The sequence below is a fragment of the Bombina bombina genome, chromosome 12, assembly GCF_027579735.1.
Source record: "Bombina bombina isolate aBomBom1 chromosome 12, aBomBom1.pri, whole genome shotgun sequence".
NCBI classification, from domain to species: Eukaryota; Metazoa; Chordata; class Amphibia; order Anura; family Bombinatoridae; genus Bombina; species Bombina bombina.
The window spans coordinates 41,336,107-41,353,605 of NC_069510.1; the positions used below are offsets into that span (position 1 = coordinate 41,336,107).

The 17,499-nt window shown below is 40.9% G+C and overlaps 4 non-coding genes across 4 annotated transcripts; all 4 read right to left on the reverse strand.

The window, feature by feature from the left end:
• Window positions 1-774: 774 nt before the first annotated feature.
• On the reverse strand, window positions 775-846 carry TRNAE-UUC (transfer RNA glutamic acid (anticodon UUC)). Its single transcript has one exon. It is a non-coding gene; the product is annotated as a tRNA-Glu (tRNA).
• Window positions 847-2,550: 1,704 nt separating this feature from the next.
• TRNAE-UUC (transfer RNA glutamic acid (anticodon UUC)) lies at window positions 2,551-2,622 on the reverse strand. The gene has a single exon. It is a non-coding gene; the product is annotated as a tRNA-Glu (tRNA).
• Window positions 2,623-16,093: 13,471 nt separating this feature from the next.
• Window positions 16,094-16,165, reverse strand: TRNAE-UUC (transfer RNA glutamic acid (anticodon UUC)). The gene has a single exon. It is a non-coding gene; the product is annotated as a tRNA-Glu (tRNA).
• A 1,027-nt stretch (window positions 16,166-17,192) lies between these two features.
• On the reverse strand, window positions 17,193-17,264 carry TRNAE-UUC (transfer RNA glutamic acid (anticodon UUC)). The gene has a single exon. It is a non-coding gene; the product is annotated as a tRNA-Glu (tRNA).
• Window positions 17,265-17,499: the final 235 nt, after the last annotated feature.

A 17,499-nucleotide genomic window follows, 5' to 3' on the forward strand; every position in this document is an offset into this window, starting at 1 on the left:
GCATCATGTTCTGTATATGTGATTGTGTATGTGTGTGTTTGCCCCAGATTAAACATAGAAGTGCTTCCTCAAATGACTCCTGAATATATTACCCTTCAGCTTGAGATCATGATTAGTTATTTTTTCTTTTTTTTTAATTACTATTATGACCCTTTAGCAAATTAATAGTTTGTTAAGAGAAGAAACTAGCAAAACGTGATTTTCAATACCAGGAGTCGAACCCGGGCCGCCTGGATGAAAACCAGGAAACCTAACCGCTAGACCATATGTGAGAATTGTCTAAATGTTATTGTAAATGTTTGTGTGTATGTGGTGTTTGCCTCAGGTTCTGTATATGTGATTGCGTGTGATTGTGTGTGTGTGGTGTTTGCCTCAGGTTATGTATGTTTGTGTCTAATTGTGTGTATGTGTGTTTGCCTTAGGGTTTGTACATTTGATTGTGTATGTGTGTGTCTAGTTGTGGGTTTGTTTGCCTCCGGTTCTGTATATGTGATTGGGTATGTGTGTGTCTGGTTCTGGGTATGTGTGTTTGCCTTAGATTCTGTATATGTGATTGTATGTGTGTGTCTGGTTGCGGGTATGGGTGTTTGCCTCAGGTTCTGTATATGTAATTGTGTATGTGTGTCTGGTTGCATCAGGTTCTGTGTATGTGATTGTATGTGTGTGTGTTCTTCAGCTTGAGCTCATGATTAGTTTTTTTTTTTTTTTTTTTTTTTTTACTATTAATACCCTTAATTAATAGTTAGTTAAGAGAAGAAGCTAGAAAAACTTGATTTCCCATACCGGGAGTCGAACCCGGGCCGCCTGGGTGAAAACCAGGAATCCTAACCGCTAGACCATATGGGAGAACTTGCTGAATCTTTTTTATGTTTGTGTGTATATGTGGTGTTTGCCTCAGGTTCTGTATATGTGATTGTGGGTATGTGTGTGTCTGGTTGTCCGTATGTGTTTGCCTTATATTCTGTATATTTGATTGTGTGTGTCTGGTTCTGGGTATTTGTGTTTGCGTCAGGCTCGGTATATGTGATTGTGTGTGTGTGTCTGGTTGTAGGTATGTATGTTTGCATCAGGTTCTGTATATCGGATTGTATGTGTGTTTGTGTGTTCTTTAGCTTGAGATCATGATTAGTTATTTTTTTTACTAATGTGACCCTTCATTAATAGTTTGTTAAGAGAAGAAGCTAGCAAAACTTGACTTCCCATACCGTGAGTCGAACCTGGGCCGCATGGGTGAAAACCAGGAATCCTAACCTCTAGACCATATAGGAGAACTTTTTGAATGTTTTTTATGTGTTTGTGTCTGGTTTTGGGTATGTGGTGTTTGTCTCAGGTTCTGTATATGTGATTGTGGTTATGTGTGTGTCTGGTTGACAGTATGTGTTTGCCTAAGGTTCTGTATATGTGATTGTGTGTGGGTGTGCCTGGTTGTGGGTGGGTGTGTTTGTGTCAGGTTCTGTATATGTGATTGTAAATGTGTGTCTGGTTATGTATGTTTGCCTTAGATTCTGTATATGTGATTGTATGCGTGTGTCTGATTCTGGTTATGTGTGTTTGTGTTAGGTTCTGTATATGTGATTGTGTCTCTGGTTGTGGGTATGTGTGTTTACCTCAGGTACTGTATATGTGATTGTATGCGTGTGTCTGATTCTGGTTATGTGTGTTTGTGTTAGGTTCTGTATATGTGATTGTGTCTCTGGTTGTGGGTATGTGTGTTTACCTCAGGTACTGTATATGTGATTGTGTATGTGTGTCTGGTTGTCGGTATATGTTTGTCTAAGGTTCTGGGTATGTGTGTTTGCGTCAGGTTCTGTATATGTGATTGTATATGTGTGTCTGGTTGTGGTTATGTGTGTTTGCCTTAGATTCTGTATATGTGATTGTATGTGTGTGTCTGGCTCTGGGTATGTGTGTTTGCGTCAGGTTCTGTATATGTGATTCTATGTGTGTCTGGTTGTGGGTATGTGTGTTTGCCTCAGGTTCTATATATGTGTGTCTGGTTGTTGGTATATATTTGCCTAAGGTTCTGGGTATGTGTGTTTGCGTCAGGTTCTGTATATGTGATTGTATGTGTGTGTTTGTGTTCTTCAGCTTGAGAGCATGATTAGTTATATATTTTTATAATTATGACCCTTCATTAATAGTTTGTTAATAGAAGAAGCTAGCAAAACCTAATTTCCCATATTGGGAGTCAAACTCGGGCCGCCTGGGTGAAAACCAGGAATCCTAAACGCAAGACCATATAGGAGAATATGCTTATTGTTTTATATGTTTGTGTGTATTTGCCTTAGGTTCTATATATGTGATTTTTTTTGTGTGTTTAGTTGTGGGTATGTGTGTTTGCCTCAGGTTCTGTATATGTGATTGTGTATGTGTGTCTGGTTGTCGGTATATGTTTGCCTAAGGTTCTGGGTATGTGTGTTTGAGTCAGGTTCTGTATATGTGATTGTATGTGTGTGTGTGTGTGTGTTCTTCAGCTTGAGATCATGATGATTTTTTTTTTTACTATTAAGACCCTTAATAGTTTAAGAGAAGAAGCTAGCAAAATGTGATTTCCCATACCGGGAGTCGAACCCGGGCCGCCTGGGTGAAAACCAGGAATCCTAACCGCTAGACCATATGGGAGAACTTACTGAGTGCTTTTTATATGTGTGTATGTGGTGTTTGCAGAAATTCTAGTGGTCCCCCTTCAAGGGAGACAAAGTCTTAAGCAATAGTGGCTTGTGTGGATTGTGCGATAGTGGTTTCGGTACTTACCCCCAATCTTCACGGCTTACAAACCTGGCGCGGTGAACTGATGAGTAGTGCTCTATGAGTGACTGGATTTCCCCAGTGGCCGCGGGTCCATGCGCTTCAGCTTGGAGCAAAAAATCTCCTCACTCGACAAGCCCGCTTCCCCGCACGCCGCCTGATTCACACTCCTGGCGGCACTCGAATATGACGTCACTACCAGGTGCCGACTTACGTGGGGGGGCAAAGGGATTCCCGGTCCTCCGATATTGGTCTCACTGACCTCCTCTCGGTCACCTCGTACAAATCCTGGCAGGTAAATCCACAGGGTCTGGGACACGAATAGGCTGCAAATCCAGAAATCGGCTCAAATACAAATATTCAGAAAAAAGTCCGGAGCCGCAGCAATAAACTATAATGTCTTTATTTAACAATAAAACAGGTCTGGTAACAGCATAGATACTGACATGCCCTTCAGTTTAATGATAAGCTTACGCGTTTCGGCATTATCGCCGTATTCATAGCTCTCAAAGTTCCTTACAACTGTTAGGCCTAATAAAGGAATAAAAACCACCGGATTGGCTGTTGGGCATTAATTGTTTAACTCATTCATGTCCTATTATTTTCAGGATTCCCTGTTAACATAAACTCTTACCAATATGTACTACCTGTAGGTCAAATAAGGGACTTGACTACAATTAAAGGGAAAGTATAAAGTGAAACCTCCCTAATAAGCATATATATATATACTGGACATTACACCACTATTGCTAAATGTTAATCTAATTTTATCTACAGGTGATTAGACTCACTTCAAACCTTAATATTCACTGTCTGCTTCCTTCTTAATCTGGATAGAACTGAATGTCTTTAAATAATATGTTCTATTGAAAAATATGTTCCATTTTAAAAACATGTTCTATTTTATTCTATTTTAACATGTTCTATTTTAAAGACATACCAGGCAACTCTTGCTTACTATTCCGCCTATGTTCCTATATTAGAGCATACAAAATGCTATTTAGTGATTTTATAGAATTTATGAGAAAATATTCTATTCATATTCCTCAATTTTCTCAAATATTTACAGAGCTAAAACATTTCACGCAAAACAATTAGGTGCTTTTATCTAAACATAAATGGCTCTGTTATTGAGTAATAAAACCATCAACAATAGAGTATAGGGGCTACAAGATATTTCATAGAGGATATACTATCTTGGCCTGTTGCATGCTTAGTTCCAGTGATTTATAAGGTCATAGGCTGAATTTAGCCCAATAGGATGTCTTGTTCTCATTTGAAATATCCAAAAGATCTCCCTTCGTGCGAGTGCTGTCTTCCTATCCCCCCCCCCCTCTTCGACCAGCCTTTACGCTCTCTATTATGGTCCATTTAAAGCTTGAATTATTTTTGTTATGGACCAATTTGAAATGCTGGACGAGTGGGGTTGTCAGGGTACCAGCCTTGATATCGGAGAGATGTTCTCTAATGCGTACTCTGGTCTCCCTTGTGGTCATCCCTACATACTGCAAACCACAGGTCGCACAACTTGCCAGGTAAACTGTGAATGTATTTCTACAATTCATGCACTCTCTGTGATCGTAATGTTTTTGAGTAACACTACATATGAAGCCTTCACCTGTCTGCAGATGTTCGCATGCTTTGCATGTGATATTACTGCACCTGTAGACTCCTTTAAATCTGAGCCAAGAGCTTGTCTCCTCTCTTGGTGCCTCTTTAAGTTGTGTGGGGGCCAGAATATTTCCTACAGAGACCCCTCTTCTAAAGGAGCATCTACATCCCTTGTCTAAAAGTTCTGATAAAGCTTCATCAGCCGCTAACATTTTGAAGTGTTTTCTCACTATTTGACAAATATTGTTATACTGTGTGCTGTAATCAGTGACAAAGAAAATATCTCCACTCCTTTTAGTCTTTGGTTCTCTCTTTTCTAATAGTGTCTCTCTATTAGAACCCAAGACTTCTTTTCTTACTCTGTTGATAACATGTGGTTTATAACCTCTCTTTGAAAGTCGTTCAGACAATTGATCTGCATGTATCTCATATTGGTCATTATTGCTACAATTCCGCTTCAATCTGGTGAACTGGCCTTTAGCCACAGACCTGAACACCTGCTTGGGATGACTGCTCCTGGCATGGAGGAGCGTGTTGCCCGAAATAGGCTTCCTGTATACTTCAGTTTCAACACCGACATTGGGGATCCCAATCAAAGTGAGATCTAGGAAATTGATTCTTATCCTATTGATTTCAAAGGTGAACTCCAAACCAATGTCGTTGTTGTTAAGCCATTCCACAAAGGTCTTTGCACCTTTTTCAGTGCCCCGCCATACCAGGAGCAGGATTTGGAACAGGTTTTTCGCCTTCCCCCCAAGAAACCGGAGGGAGGGGGGAGAGGCAGAGGGGACCAAGGTGGTCAAGTGAGACAAAACCGCAGGTCAACCAGGCGAGGCAGACAAGGGAGCAAGTACCAGTGAGCAACGACATGAGTGTGATCAATCTATCCAACTATGTATTATCAGACATGGAGATAAGGGTTTTAGGTTTAGGCCTAGGATTTGTGCCGTCACAAAAATTTAATTTGTTCAACACACTTGTTGATGTAAATAAATTGATTAGAGGTTTGACAGTGAAAAAATATTTCCATAATACTGAGGATGGTGAAGTAAATGTGGGAATCACTGGGAATGTGGCCAATCAGAGTACTAGAAATGAATTTACCTTCAATGAGAATTGTGATATAGTAAGCATGGAGTCACTTCTGTCTGAAGGAGCAATTGATGAGCACAGGGAGGCATATCAATTACCCAAATTTAAGGAAACTTCCAAATTTTATCCCATTCACTACAGGGGTAATATACTTGAGGCTTTCCAGGAAAGAATTGAAAAAGACCTAACATTGCTACACCAAGCTCCCCTTAGTAAACAACACAACTTAAGTTTCAAGGAGAGAGAAGCCCTAAAAAGTTTACAGACCAATGAGGGTCTGGTTATTAGGGGTGCGGACAAGGGGGGCTCGGTTGTGGTAATGTCAAGGGAACAATTTGTGACCGAAGCGGTAAGACAGCTTCAAGATACACGCCACTACATGGTTTTAGGGTGTGACCCCACGAATAGGTTCAAAAGAGAACTTACACAGATCATTGATGATGGCAGTGAATTGGGTATCCTGGATGGGCCTACCTGTGACTTTCTCCTGGTAGACAACCTTATTATACCTATTTTTAACCACCTACCTAAGGTTCATAAATCCCTGGAGGGGGTCACAGGTAGGCCCATTGTGAGTGGGATAGGATCACTACTTGAAAGAATCTCACAATGGGTGGATAGTGTATTGCAGCCGTTGGTAGGTGACCTTCCAAGTTTTCTGCAGGATACTACTCATGTTTTAAAATTGATGAGAACTTTGAATTGGGAGGATGAGGATATGTGGTTAACCATAGATGTGAGAGCGTTGTACACGTCTATTCAGCACGACAAGGGTCTAAGGGCTATCAAATTTTTTCTGCGAAGAGACAACCGCTTTTCAGAAGACTTAATACAATATGTACTGAGGGTCGTGCGATACCTATTAACACACAACTACTTTTCCTTTGAGGGGGTGTTTTATCTCCGGAGGTGCGGGACAGCTATGGGCGTGAAATTCGCGCCCTCTTTCGCCAACCTTTTCATGGGGTGGTGGGAGCTGTCCCGCATCTATGGAGATGAGAACCCCCACAGGGACAATATACAGTTTCTCCAACATAGGTGTGTCCGGTCCACGGCGTCATCCTTACTTGTGGGATATTCTCTTCCCCAACAGGAAATGGCAAAGAGCCCAGCAAAGCTGGTCACATGATCCCTCCTAGGCTCCGCCTTCCCCAGTCATTCTCTTTGCCGTTGTACAGGCAACATCTCCACGGAGATGGCTTAGAGTTTTTTGGTGTTTAAATGTAGTTTTTATTCTTCAATCAAGAGTTTGTTATTTTAAAATAGTGCTGGTATGTACTATTTACTCTGAAACAGGAAAGAGATGAAGATTTCTGTTTGTAAGAGGAAAATGATTTTAGCAACCGTTACTAAAATCGATGGCTGTTTCCACACAGGACTGTTGAGAGGAATTAACTTCAGTTGGGGGAAACAGTGAGCAGACACTTGCTGCTTGAGGTATGACACATTTCTAACAAGACTCGGTAATGCTGGAAGCTGTCATTTTCCCTATGGGAACCGGTAAGCCATTTTCTTAGTTTAAGTAAAAGAATAAAGGGCTTCATTAGGGCTTAAAAAACTGGTAGACATTTTTCTGGGCTAAAACGATTACTTTACTAAGTATATTTGGCAGATTATTACTTTTAATAGTTGTTAAATCTTGGGGATTGTTTTAATAAAAACGGCAGGCACTGTATTGGACACCTTTTTCACTGGGGGCCTTTTCTAGTCATAGACAGAGCCTCATTTTCGCGCCTCTAATGCGCAGTTGTTTTTGGAAAGCATGGCATGCAGATGCATGTGTGAGGAGCTAAGAACCACTGAAAAAGCTTATAGAAGGCATCATTTGGTATCGTATTCCCCTCTGGGCTTGGTTGGGTCTCAGCAAAGCAGATACCTGGGACTGTATAGGGGTTAAATGTAAAAACGGCTCCGGTTCCGTTATTTTAAGGGTTAAAGCTTTCAAATTTGGTGTGCAATACTTTTAAGGCTTTAAGTTACTGTGGTGAATTTTTGGTGAAATTTGAACAATTCCTTCATACTTTTTCACATATTCAGTAATAAAGTGTGTTCAGTTTGAAATTTAAAGGGACAGTAACGGTTTTATTGTAAAACGTTTTTTGTGCTTTGTTGACAAGTTTAAGCCTGTTTAACATGTCTGAACCATCAGATAACGATGTTCTATATGTATGAAAGCCAATGTGTCTCCCCATTTAAATATATGTGATATATTTGTGTCATAATGTCCAAACAAAGTAGGGATAATAATGCCATAGATATGATATTGCCCAAGATGATTCCTCTAATGAGGGGAGTAAGCATGGTACTGCATCATCCCCTTCTGTGTCTACACCAGTTTTGCCCACACAAGAGGCTCCTAGTACATCTAGTGTGCCAATACTTATTACCATACAACAATTAATGGCTGTAATGGATAATTCTATTGCATGCATTTTTTCCAAAATGCCTACTTATCAGAGAAAGCGTGATTGCTCTGTTTTAAACACTGAAGAGCAAGAGGACGCTGATGATATCTGTTCTGACATACCCTCACACCTATCTGAAGGGGCCAGGAGGGAGGTTTTGTCTGAGGGAGAAATTTCAGATTCAGGGAAAATTTCTCAACAAGCAGAACCTGATATTGTAACTTTTAAATTTAAATTTCAACATCTCCACGCACTACTTAAGGAGGTATTATCTACTCTGGATGATTGTGACAATTTGGTCATTCCAGAGAAATTAGGTAAGATGGACAAGTTCCTAGAGGTTCCGGTGCCCCCCGATTTTTTTCCTATACCCAAGCGGGTGGCGGACATAGTAAATAAGGAGTGGGAAAGGCCCGGCATACCTTTTGTCCTCCCCCTATATTTAAGAAATTAGTTCCTATAGTCGACCCCAGAAAGGACTTATAGCATACAGTCCCCAAGGTCGAGGGGGCGGTTTCTACTCTAAACAAACGCACTTCTATTCCTATAGAAGATAGTTGTGCTTTCAAGATCCTATGGATTAAAGGTTAGAGGGTTTGCTTAAAAAGATGTTTGTTCAGCAAGGTTACCTTCTACAACCAATTTCATGCATTGTTCCTGTCACTACAGCTGCGTGTTTCTGGTTCGAAGAACTAGAAAAGTCGCTCAATAAAGAATCTTCGTACGAGGAGGTTTTGGACAGAGTTCAAGCTCTTAAATTGGCTAACTCTTTTTTATTTTAGATGCCGCTTTGCAATTAGCTAGATTAGCGGCGAATAATTCAGGGTTTGCTATCGTGGCGCGCAGAGCGCTTTTGCTTACCATCCCTTTCAAGGGTAAAACACTGTTTGGCCCTGACTTGAAAGAGATTATTTCAGACATCACTGGGGGAAAGGGCCACGCCCTTCCTCTGGATAGGTCTTTTAAGGCTAAAAAGAAGCCAAATTTCGTCCCTTTCGCAGAAACGGACCAGCCTCAAATTCTACACCCTCTAAGCAAGAGGGTAATACTTCTCAAACCAAGCCAGCCTGGAGGCCGATGCAAGGCTGGAACAAGGGTAAGCAGGCCAAGTCACCTGCCACTGCTACCAAAACAGCATGAAGTGTTGGCCCCCGATCTGGGAAGGATCTGGTGGGGGGCAGACTTTCTCTCTTTGCTCAGGCTGGGGCAAGAGATGTTCAGGATCCTTGGGCGCTAGAAATAGTTTCTCAAGGTTATCTCCTGGAATTCAGGGAACTACCCCCAAGGGGAAGGCTCCACGGGTCTCAATTATCTTCGAACAGGCATTCTTACACCGTGTAGAAGACCTGTTAAGCATGGGAGTGATTCATCCTGTTCCATTAGGAGAACAAGGGATGGGTTTTTACTCCAACCTGTTCATAATTCCCAAAAAAGAGGGAATATTCAGACCTATTTTAGATCTCAAGATTCTAAACAAGTTTCTAAGGGTTTCATCATTCAAAATGGAAACCATTCGAACGATCCTTCCTACCACCCAGGAAGGTCAATTCATGACTACGGTGGACTTAAAGGATGCGTACCTACGTATTCCTATCCACAAGGAACATTTTCGGTTCCTAAGGTTCGCCTTTCTGGACAAGCATTACCTGTGGCACTTCCATTCGGATTAGCCACTGCTCCAAGGATTTTCACAAGGGTACTAGGGTCCCTTCTAGCGGTGCTAAGACCAAGGGGCATTGCAGTAGTACCTTACTTGGACGACATCCTGATTCAAGTGTCGTCTCTGTCAAAAGCAAGGGCTTATACGGACATTGTCCTAGCCTTTCTCAGATCTCACAGGTGGAAAGTGAACATAGAAAAAAGTTCTCTGTCCCCGTCAACAAGAGTTCCCTTCTTGGGAACAATAATAGTTTCCTTAGAAATGAAGGTTTTTCTGACAGAGGCCAGAAAATCAAAACTTCTAAGCTCTTGTCAGGTACTTCATTCTGTTCTTCTTCCTTCCATAGCGCAGTCCATGGAAGTAATAGGTTTGATGGTTGCGGCAATGGACATAGTTCCTTTTGCACGAATTCATCTAAGACCATTGCACCTGTGCATGCTCAGACAGTGGAATGGGGATTATACAGACTTGTCTCCGACGATACAAGTAGATCAAATAACCAGAGATTCACTCCGTTGGTGGCTGACCCTGGACAACCTGTCACAGGGAATGAGCTTCCGCAGACCAGAGTAGGTCATTGTCACGACCGACGCCAGTCTGGTGGGCTGGGGCGCGGTCTGGGAACCCCTGAAAACTCAGGGTCTATGGTTTCGGGAAGACTCTCTTCTCCCGATAAGCATAATGGAACTGAGAGCGATATTCAATGCTCTCAAGGCTTGGCCTCGACTAGCAAAGGCCAAATTCATAAGGTTTCAATCAGACATCATGACGACTGTTACATATATCAACCATCAGGGGGTAACAAGGAGTTCCCTGGCGATGGAGGAGCATCCGGGGGAGTGGGAACTCCATCTGGAAATCTTTGCCCAAATTACTCAATTATGGGGCATTCCAGACATGGTTCTGATGGCCTCTCGTCAGAACTTCATGGTCCCTTGTTACGGGTCCAAATCCAGGGATCCCAAGGCGACTCTATTGGATACAATAGTAGCACCTTGGATCTTCAACCTAGCTTACGTATTCCCACCGTTTCCTCTCATTCCCAGGCTGGTAGCCAGGATCAATCTGGAGAGGGCTTCGGTGACCTTGATAGTTCCTGTGTGGCCACGCAGGACTTGGTATGCAGACCTGGTGAATGTGTCATCGGCTCCACCATGGAAACTACCTTTGAGACAGGATCTTCTTATTCAGGGTCCATTCGAACATCCGAATCTGGTTTTCCTCCAACTGACTGCTTGGAGTTTGAACGCTTGATTTTATCAAAGCGTGGGTTTTCAGATTCTGTAATAGATACTCTTATTCAGGCTAGAAAGCCTGTAACTAGAAAAATTTACCATAATATATGGAAAAAATATATCTGTTGGTGTGAATCTAAAGGATTCCCATGGAACAAGATAAAAATTCCTAAGATTCTTCCTTTCTACAAGAAGGTTTGGAGAAAGGATTTTCTGCGAGTTCTCTGAAGGGACAGATCTCTGCTTTATCTGTTTTACTTCACAAAAGGCTGGCAGCTGTGCCAGACGTTTAAGCGTTTGTTCAGGCTCTGGTTAGAATCAAGCCTGTTTACAGACCTTTGACTCTTCCCTGGAGTCTTAATCTAGTTCTTTCAGTTCTTCAAGGGGTTCCGTTTGAACCCTTACATTCCGTAGATATTAAGTTATTATCTTGGAAAGTTTTGTTTTAGGTTGCAATTTCTTCCGCTAGTAGAGTTTCTGAGTTATCTGCTCTGCAGTGTTCTCTGCCCTATCTGGTCCATGCAGATAAGGTGGTTTTACGTACTGAGCCTGGTTTTCTTCCGAAGGTTGTTTCCAACCAAAATATTAACCAGGAGATAGTTGTACCTTCTTTGTGTCCGAATCCAGTTTCATAGAAGGAACGTTTTTTACACAATTTGGACGTTGTCCGTGCTCTAAAATTCTATTTAGATGCTACAAAGGATTTCAGACAAACATCTTCCTTGTTTGTTGTTTATTCTGGTAAAAGGAGAGGTCAAAAAGCAACTTCTACCTCTCTATCTTTTTGGCTTAAAAGCATCATCAGATTGGCTTATGAGACTGCCGGACGGCAGCCTCCTGACAGAATCACAGCTCATTCCACTAGGGCCGTGGCTTCCACATGGGCCTTTAAGAACGAGGCTTCTGTTGATCAGATATGTACGGCAGCGACTTGATCTTCACTGCACACTTTTACCAACTTTTACAAATTTGATACTTTTGCTTCTTCTGAGGCTATTTTTGGGAGAAAGGTTTTGCAAACCGTGGTGCCTTCCATCTAGGTGACCTGATTTGCTCCCTCCCATCATCCGTGTCCTAAAGCTTTGGTATTGGTTCCCACAAGTAAGGATGACGCCGTGGACCGGACACACCTATGTTGGAGAAAACAGAATTTATGTTTACCTGATAAATTACTTTCTCCAACGGTGTGTCCGGTCCACGGCCCGCCCTGGTTTTTTAATCAGGTCTGATGATTTATTTTCTTTAACTACAGTCACCACGGTATCATATGATTTCTCCTATGCAAAAATTCCTCCTTTACGTCGGTCGAATGACTGGGGAAGGCGGAGCCTAGGAGGGATCATGTGACCAGCTTTGCTGGGCTCTTTGCCATTTCCTGTTGGGGAAGAGAATATCCCACAAGTAAGGATGACGCCGTGGACCGGACACACCGTTGGAGAAAGTAATTTATCAGGTAAACATAAATTCTGTTTTTTTAAGCGGTATATAGATGATCTGCTCCTGGTATGGCAGGGCACTGAAAAAGGTGCAAAAACCTTTGTGGAATGGCTTAACAACAACGACATTGGTTTGGAGTTCACCTTTGAAATCAATAGGATAAGAATCAATTTCCTAGATCTCACTTTGATTGGGATCCCCAATGTCGGTGTTGAAACTGAAGTATACAGGAAGCCTATTTCGGGCAACACGCTCCTCCATGCCAGGAGCAGTCATCCCAAGCAGGTGTTCAGGTCTGTGGCTAAAGGCCAGTTCACCAGATTGAAGCGGAATTGTAGCAATAATGACCAATATGAGATACATGCAGATCAATTGTCTGAACGACTTTCAAAGAGAGGTTATAAACCACATGTTATCAACAGAGTAAGAAAAGAAGTCTTGGGTTCTAATAGAGAGACACTATTAGAAAAGAGAGAACCAAAGACTAAAAGGAGTGGAGATATTTTCTTTGTCACTGATTACAGCACACAGTATAACAATATTTGTCAAATAGTGAGAAAACACTTCAAAATGTTAGCGGCTGATGAAGCTTTATCAGAACTTGTAGACAAGGGATGTAGATGCTCCTTTAGAAGAGGGGTCTCTGTAGGAAATATTCTGGCCCCCACACAACTTAAAGAGGCACCAAGAGAGGAGACAAGCTCTTGGCTCAGATTTAAAGGAGTCTACAGGTGCAGTAATATCACATGCAAAGCATGCGAACATCTGCAGACAGGTGAAGGCTTCATATGTAGTGTTACTCAAAAACATTACGATCACAGAGAGTGCATGAATTGTAGAAATACATTCACAGTTTACCTGGCAAGTTGTGCGACCTGTGGTTTGCAGTATGTAGGGATGACCACAAGGGAGACCAGAGTACGCATTAGAGAACATCTCTCCGATATCAAGGCTGGTACCCTGACAATCCCACTCGTCCAGCATTTCAAATTGGTCCATAACAAAAATAATTCAAGCTTTAAATGGACCATAATAGAGAGCGTAAAGGCTGGTCGAAGAGGGGGGGATAGGAAGACAGCACTCGCACGAAGGGAGATCTTTTGGATATTTCAAATGAGAACAAGACATCCTATTGGGCTAAATTCAGCCTATGACCTTATAAATCACTGGAACTAAGCATGCAACAGGCCAAGATAGTATATCCTCTATGAAATATCTTGTAGCCCCTATACTCTATTGTTGATGGTTTTATTACTCAATAACAGAGCCATTTATGTTTAGATAAAAGCACCTAATTGTTTTGCGTGAAATGTTTTAGCTCTGTAAATATTTGAGAAAATTGAGGAATATGAATAGAATATTTTCTCATAAATTCTATAAAATCACTAAATAGCATTTTGTATGCTCTAATATAGGAACATAGGCGGAATAGTAAGCAAGAGTTGCCTGGTATGTCTTTAAAATAGAACATGTTAAAATAGAATAAAATAGAACATGTTTTTAAAATGGAACATATTTTTCAATAGAACATATTATTTAAAGGCATTCAGTTCTATTCAGATTAAGAAGGAAGCAGACAGTGAATATTAAGGTTTGAAGTGAGTCTAATCACCTTTAGATAAAATTAGATTAACATTTAGCAATAGTGGTGTAATGTCCAGTATATATATATATGCTTATTATGAGGGAGGTTTCACTTTATACTTTCCCTTTAATTGTAGTCAAGTCCCTTATTTGACCTACAGGTAGTACATATTGGTAAGAGTTTATGTTAACAGGGAATCCTGAAACTAATAGGACATGAATGAGTTAAACAATTAATGCCCAACAGCCAATCCGGTGATTTTTATTCCTTTATTAGGCCTAACAGTTGTAAGGAACTTTGAGAGCTATGAATACGGCGATAATGCCGAAACGCGTAAGCTTATCATTAAACTGAAGGGCATGTCAGTATCTATGCTGTTACCAGACCTGTTTTATTGTTAAATAAAGACATTATAGTTTATTGCTGCGGCTCCTGACTTTTTTCTGAATATATGTGGTGTTTGCCTCAGGTTCTGTATATGTGATTGTGGGTATGTGTGTGTCTGGTTGTCCGTATGTGTTTGCCTTATATTCTGTATATTTGATTGTGTGTGTCTGGTTCTGGGTATTTGTGTTTGCGTCAGGCTCGGTATATGTGATTGTGTGTGTGTGTCTGGTTGTGGGTATGTGTGTTTGCATCAGGTTCTGTATATCGGATTGTATGTGTGTTTGTGTGTTCTTTAGCTTGAGATCATGATTAGTTATTTTTTTTACTAATATGACCCTTCATTAATAGTTTGTTAAGAGAAGAAGCTAGCAAAACTTGACTTCCCATACCGGGAGTCGAACCTGGGCCGCATGGGTGAAAACCATAACTGCTAGACCATATAAGAGAACTTTTTGAATGTTTTTTATGTGTTTGTGTCTGGTTTTGGGTATGTGGTGTTTGTCTCAGGTTCTGTATATGTGATTGTGGTTATGTGTGTACCTGGTTGTCGGTATGTGCTTACCTAAGGTTCTGTATATGTGATTGTGTGTGGGTGTGCCTGGTTATGGGTATGTGCATTTTACTCAGGTTCTGAAAGTGTGATTGTGGTTATGTGTGTGTCTGGTTGACAGTATGTGTTTGCCTAAGGTTCTATATATGTGATTGTGTGTGGGTGTGCCTGGTTGTGGGTGGGTGTGTTTGTGTCAGGTTCTGTATATGTGATTGTATGTGTGTGTCTGATTCTGGTTATGTGTGTTTGTGTTAGGTTCTATATATGTGATTGTTTGTGTCTCTGATTGTGGGTATGTGTGTTTACCTCAGGTACTGTATATGTGATTGTGTATGTGTGTCTGGTTGTCGGTATATGTTTGTCTAAGGTTCTGGGTATGTGTGTTTGCGTCTAGTTCTGTATGTGTGATTGTATATGTGTGTCTGGTTGTGGTTATGTGTGTTTGCCTTAGGTTCTGTATATGTGATTGTAGGCGTGTGTCTGATTCTGGTTATGTGTGTTTGTGTTAGGTTCTGTATATGTGATTGTGTCTCTGGTTGTGGGTATGTGTGTTTACCTCAGGTACTGTATATGTGATTGTGTATGTGTGTCTGGTTGTCGGTATATGTTTGTCTAAGGTTCTGGGTATGTGTGTTTGCGTCAGGTTCTGTATATGTGATTGTATAGGTGTGTCTGGTTGTGGTTATGTGTGTTTGCCTTAGATTCTGTATATGTGATTGTATGTGTGTGTCTGGCTCTGGGTATGTGTGTTTGCGTCAGGTTCTGTATATGTGATTCTGTGTGTGTCTGGTTGTGGGTATGTGTGTTTGCCTCAGGTTCTATATATGTGTGTCTGGTTGTTGGTATATATTTGCCTAAGTTTCTGGGTATGTGTGTTTGCGTCAGGTTCTGTATATGTGATTGTATGTGTGTGTTTGTGTTCTTCAGCTTGAGAGCATGATTAGTTATATATTTTTATAATTATGACCCTTCATTAATAGTTTGTTAATAGAAGAAGCTAGCAAAACCTAATTTCCCATATCGGGAGTCAAACTCGGGCCGCCTGGGTGAAAACCAGGAATCCTAACCGCAAGACCATATAGGAGCATATGCTGATTATTTTATATGTTTGTGTGTATTTGCCTTAGGTTCTATATATGTGATTTTTTTTGTGTGTTTGGTTGTGGGTATGTGTGTTTGCCTCAGGTTCTGTATATGTGATTGTGTATGTGTGTCTGGTTGTCGGTATATGTTTGCCTAAGGTTCTGGGTATGTGTGTTTGAGTCAGGTTCTGTATATGTGATTGTGTGTGTGTGTGTTCTTCAGCTTGAGATCATGATGATTTTTTTTTGTTTGTTATTAAGACCCTTAATAGTTTAAGAGAAGAAGCTAGCAAAATGTGATTTCCCATACCGGGAGTCGAACCCGGGCCGCCTGGGTGAAAACCAGGAATCCTAACCGCTAGACCATATGGGAGAACTTACTGAGTGCTTTTTATGTGTATGTCTGGTTGTGTGTATGTGATGTTTGCCTCAGGTTCTGTATATGTGATTGTGGATATGTGTGTGCCTGGTTGTCAGTATGTGTTTGCCTATCGTTCTGTATATGTGATTGTGTGGGTAAGCCTGGTTGTGGGTATGTGTGTTTGTGTCAGTTTCGATATATGTGATTGTATATGTATGTCTGTTTGCCTTAGATTCTGTATATGTAATTGTATGTGTGTGTCTGGTTGTGGGTATGTGTGTTTGCCTCAGGTTCTGTATATGTGATTGTGTATGTGTGTCTGGTTGTCGGTATATGTTTTCCTAATTTTCTGGGTATGTGTGTTTAAGTCAGGTTCTGTATATGTGATTGTATGTGTGTGTGTGTTCTTCAGCTTGAGATCATGATTAGATATTTTTTTTACTATTAAAGGGACAGTACACTGTAAAATTGTTTTTATATGAATGTATTTTCAGTGACTTGTTATATCAGTTGCAGAGTTTAAAATTTATGAGAAATTGCATTTTTCGGTTTATTTGTGAATATGAAGTAGCTGGTTTTGTGCTTTTAAACCACAGCCTATTACAATGGGTTGAGCTTCAGGTTATATCTTATCTCATTATGTTATCACTTTGTGTACACACACTTGCTCCCTTATCTTATATTTGTCTAGAAAACCAAAGCTAAATACTTAGTGAGAACAATGGGAAATTTTCATTTTATTACTTAAATATCATGCCCCCCACTGAGAGTGTAATCTCTTCTGCTGGCTGTGTTTACTTAGGCTATTCAATAGCTGAGACTCCAGTATCAAAACTTTCAGTATAGGTTGGGAAACCACAGGCTAAATCAGCTATTTCAAATACCAAACTAGGGGTAAAGGAGCTACTTGTAAACAATTTAAAACACTCCAGCAGGTAAAATGAAGCATTGGGAACAATTTAAAGGGGAGAAACTTTTTGGGTGAACTGTCCCTTTAAGACCCTTAATAGTTTAAGAGAAGAAGCTAGCAAAACGTGATTTCCCATACCGGGAGTCGAACCCGGGCCGCCTGGGTGAAAACCAGGAATCCTAACCGCTAGACCATATGGGAGAAGTGTCTGCATATTTCTGTATATGTGTGTTTGATTGTATATGTGATTGTGTGTGTCTGGTTGTGTGTATGTGGTGTTTGCGTCAGGTTCTGTATATGTGATTGTGGGTATGTGTATTTGCGTCAGGCTCGGTATATGTGATTGTGTGTGTGTCTGGTTGTGGGTATGTGTGTTTGCCTTAGGTTCTGTATATGTGATTGTGTGTCTAGTTGTCGGTATATGTTCCCTAAGGTT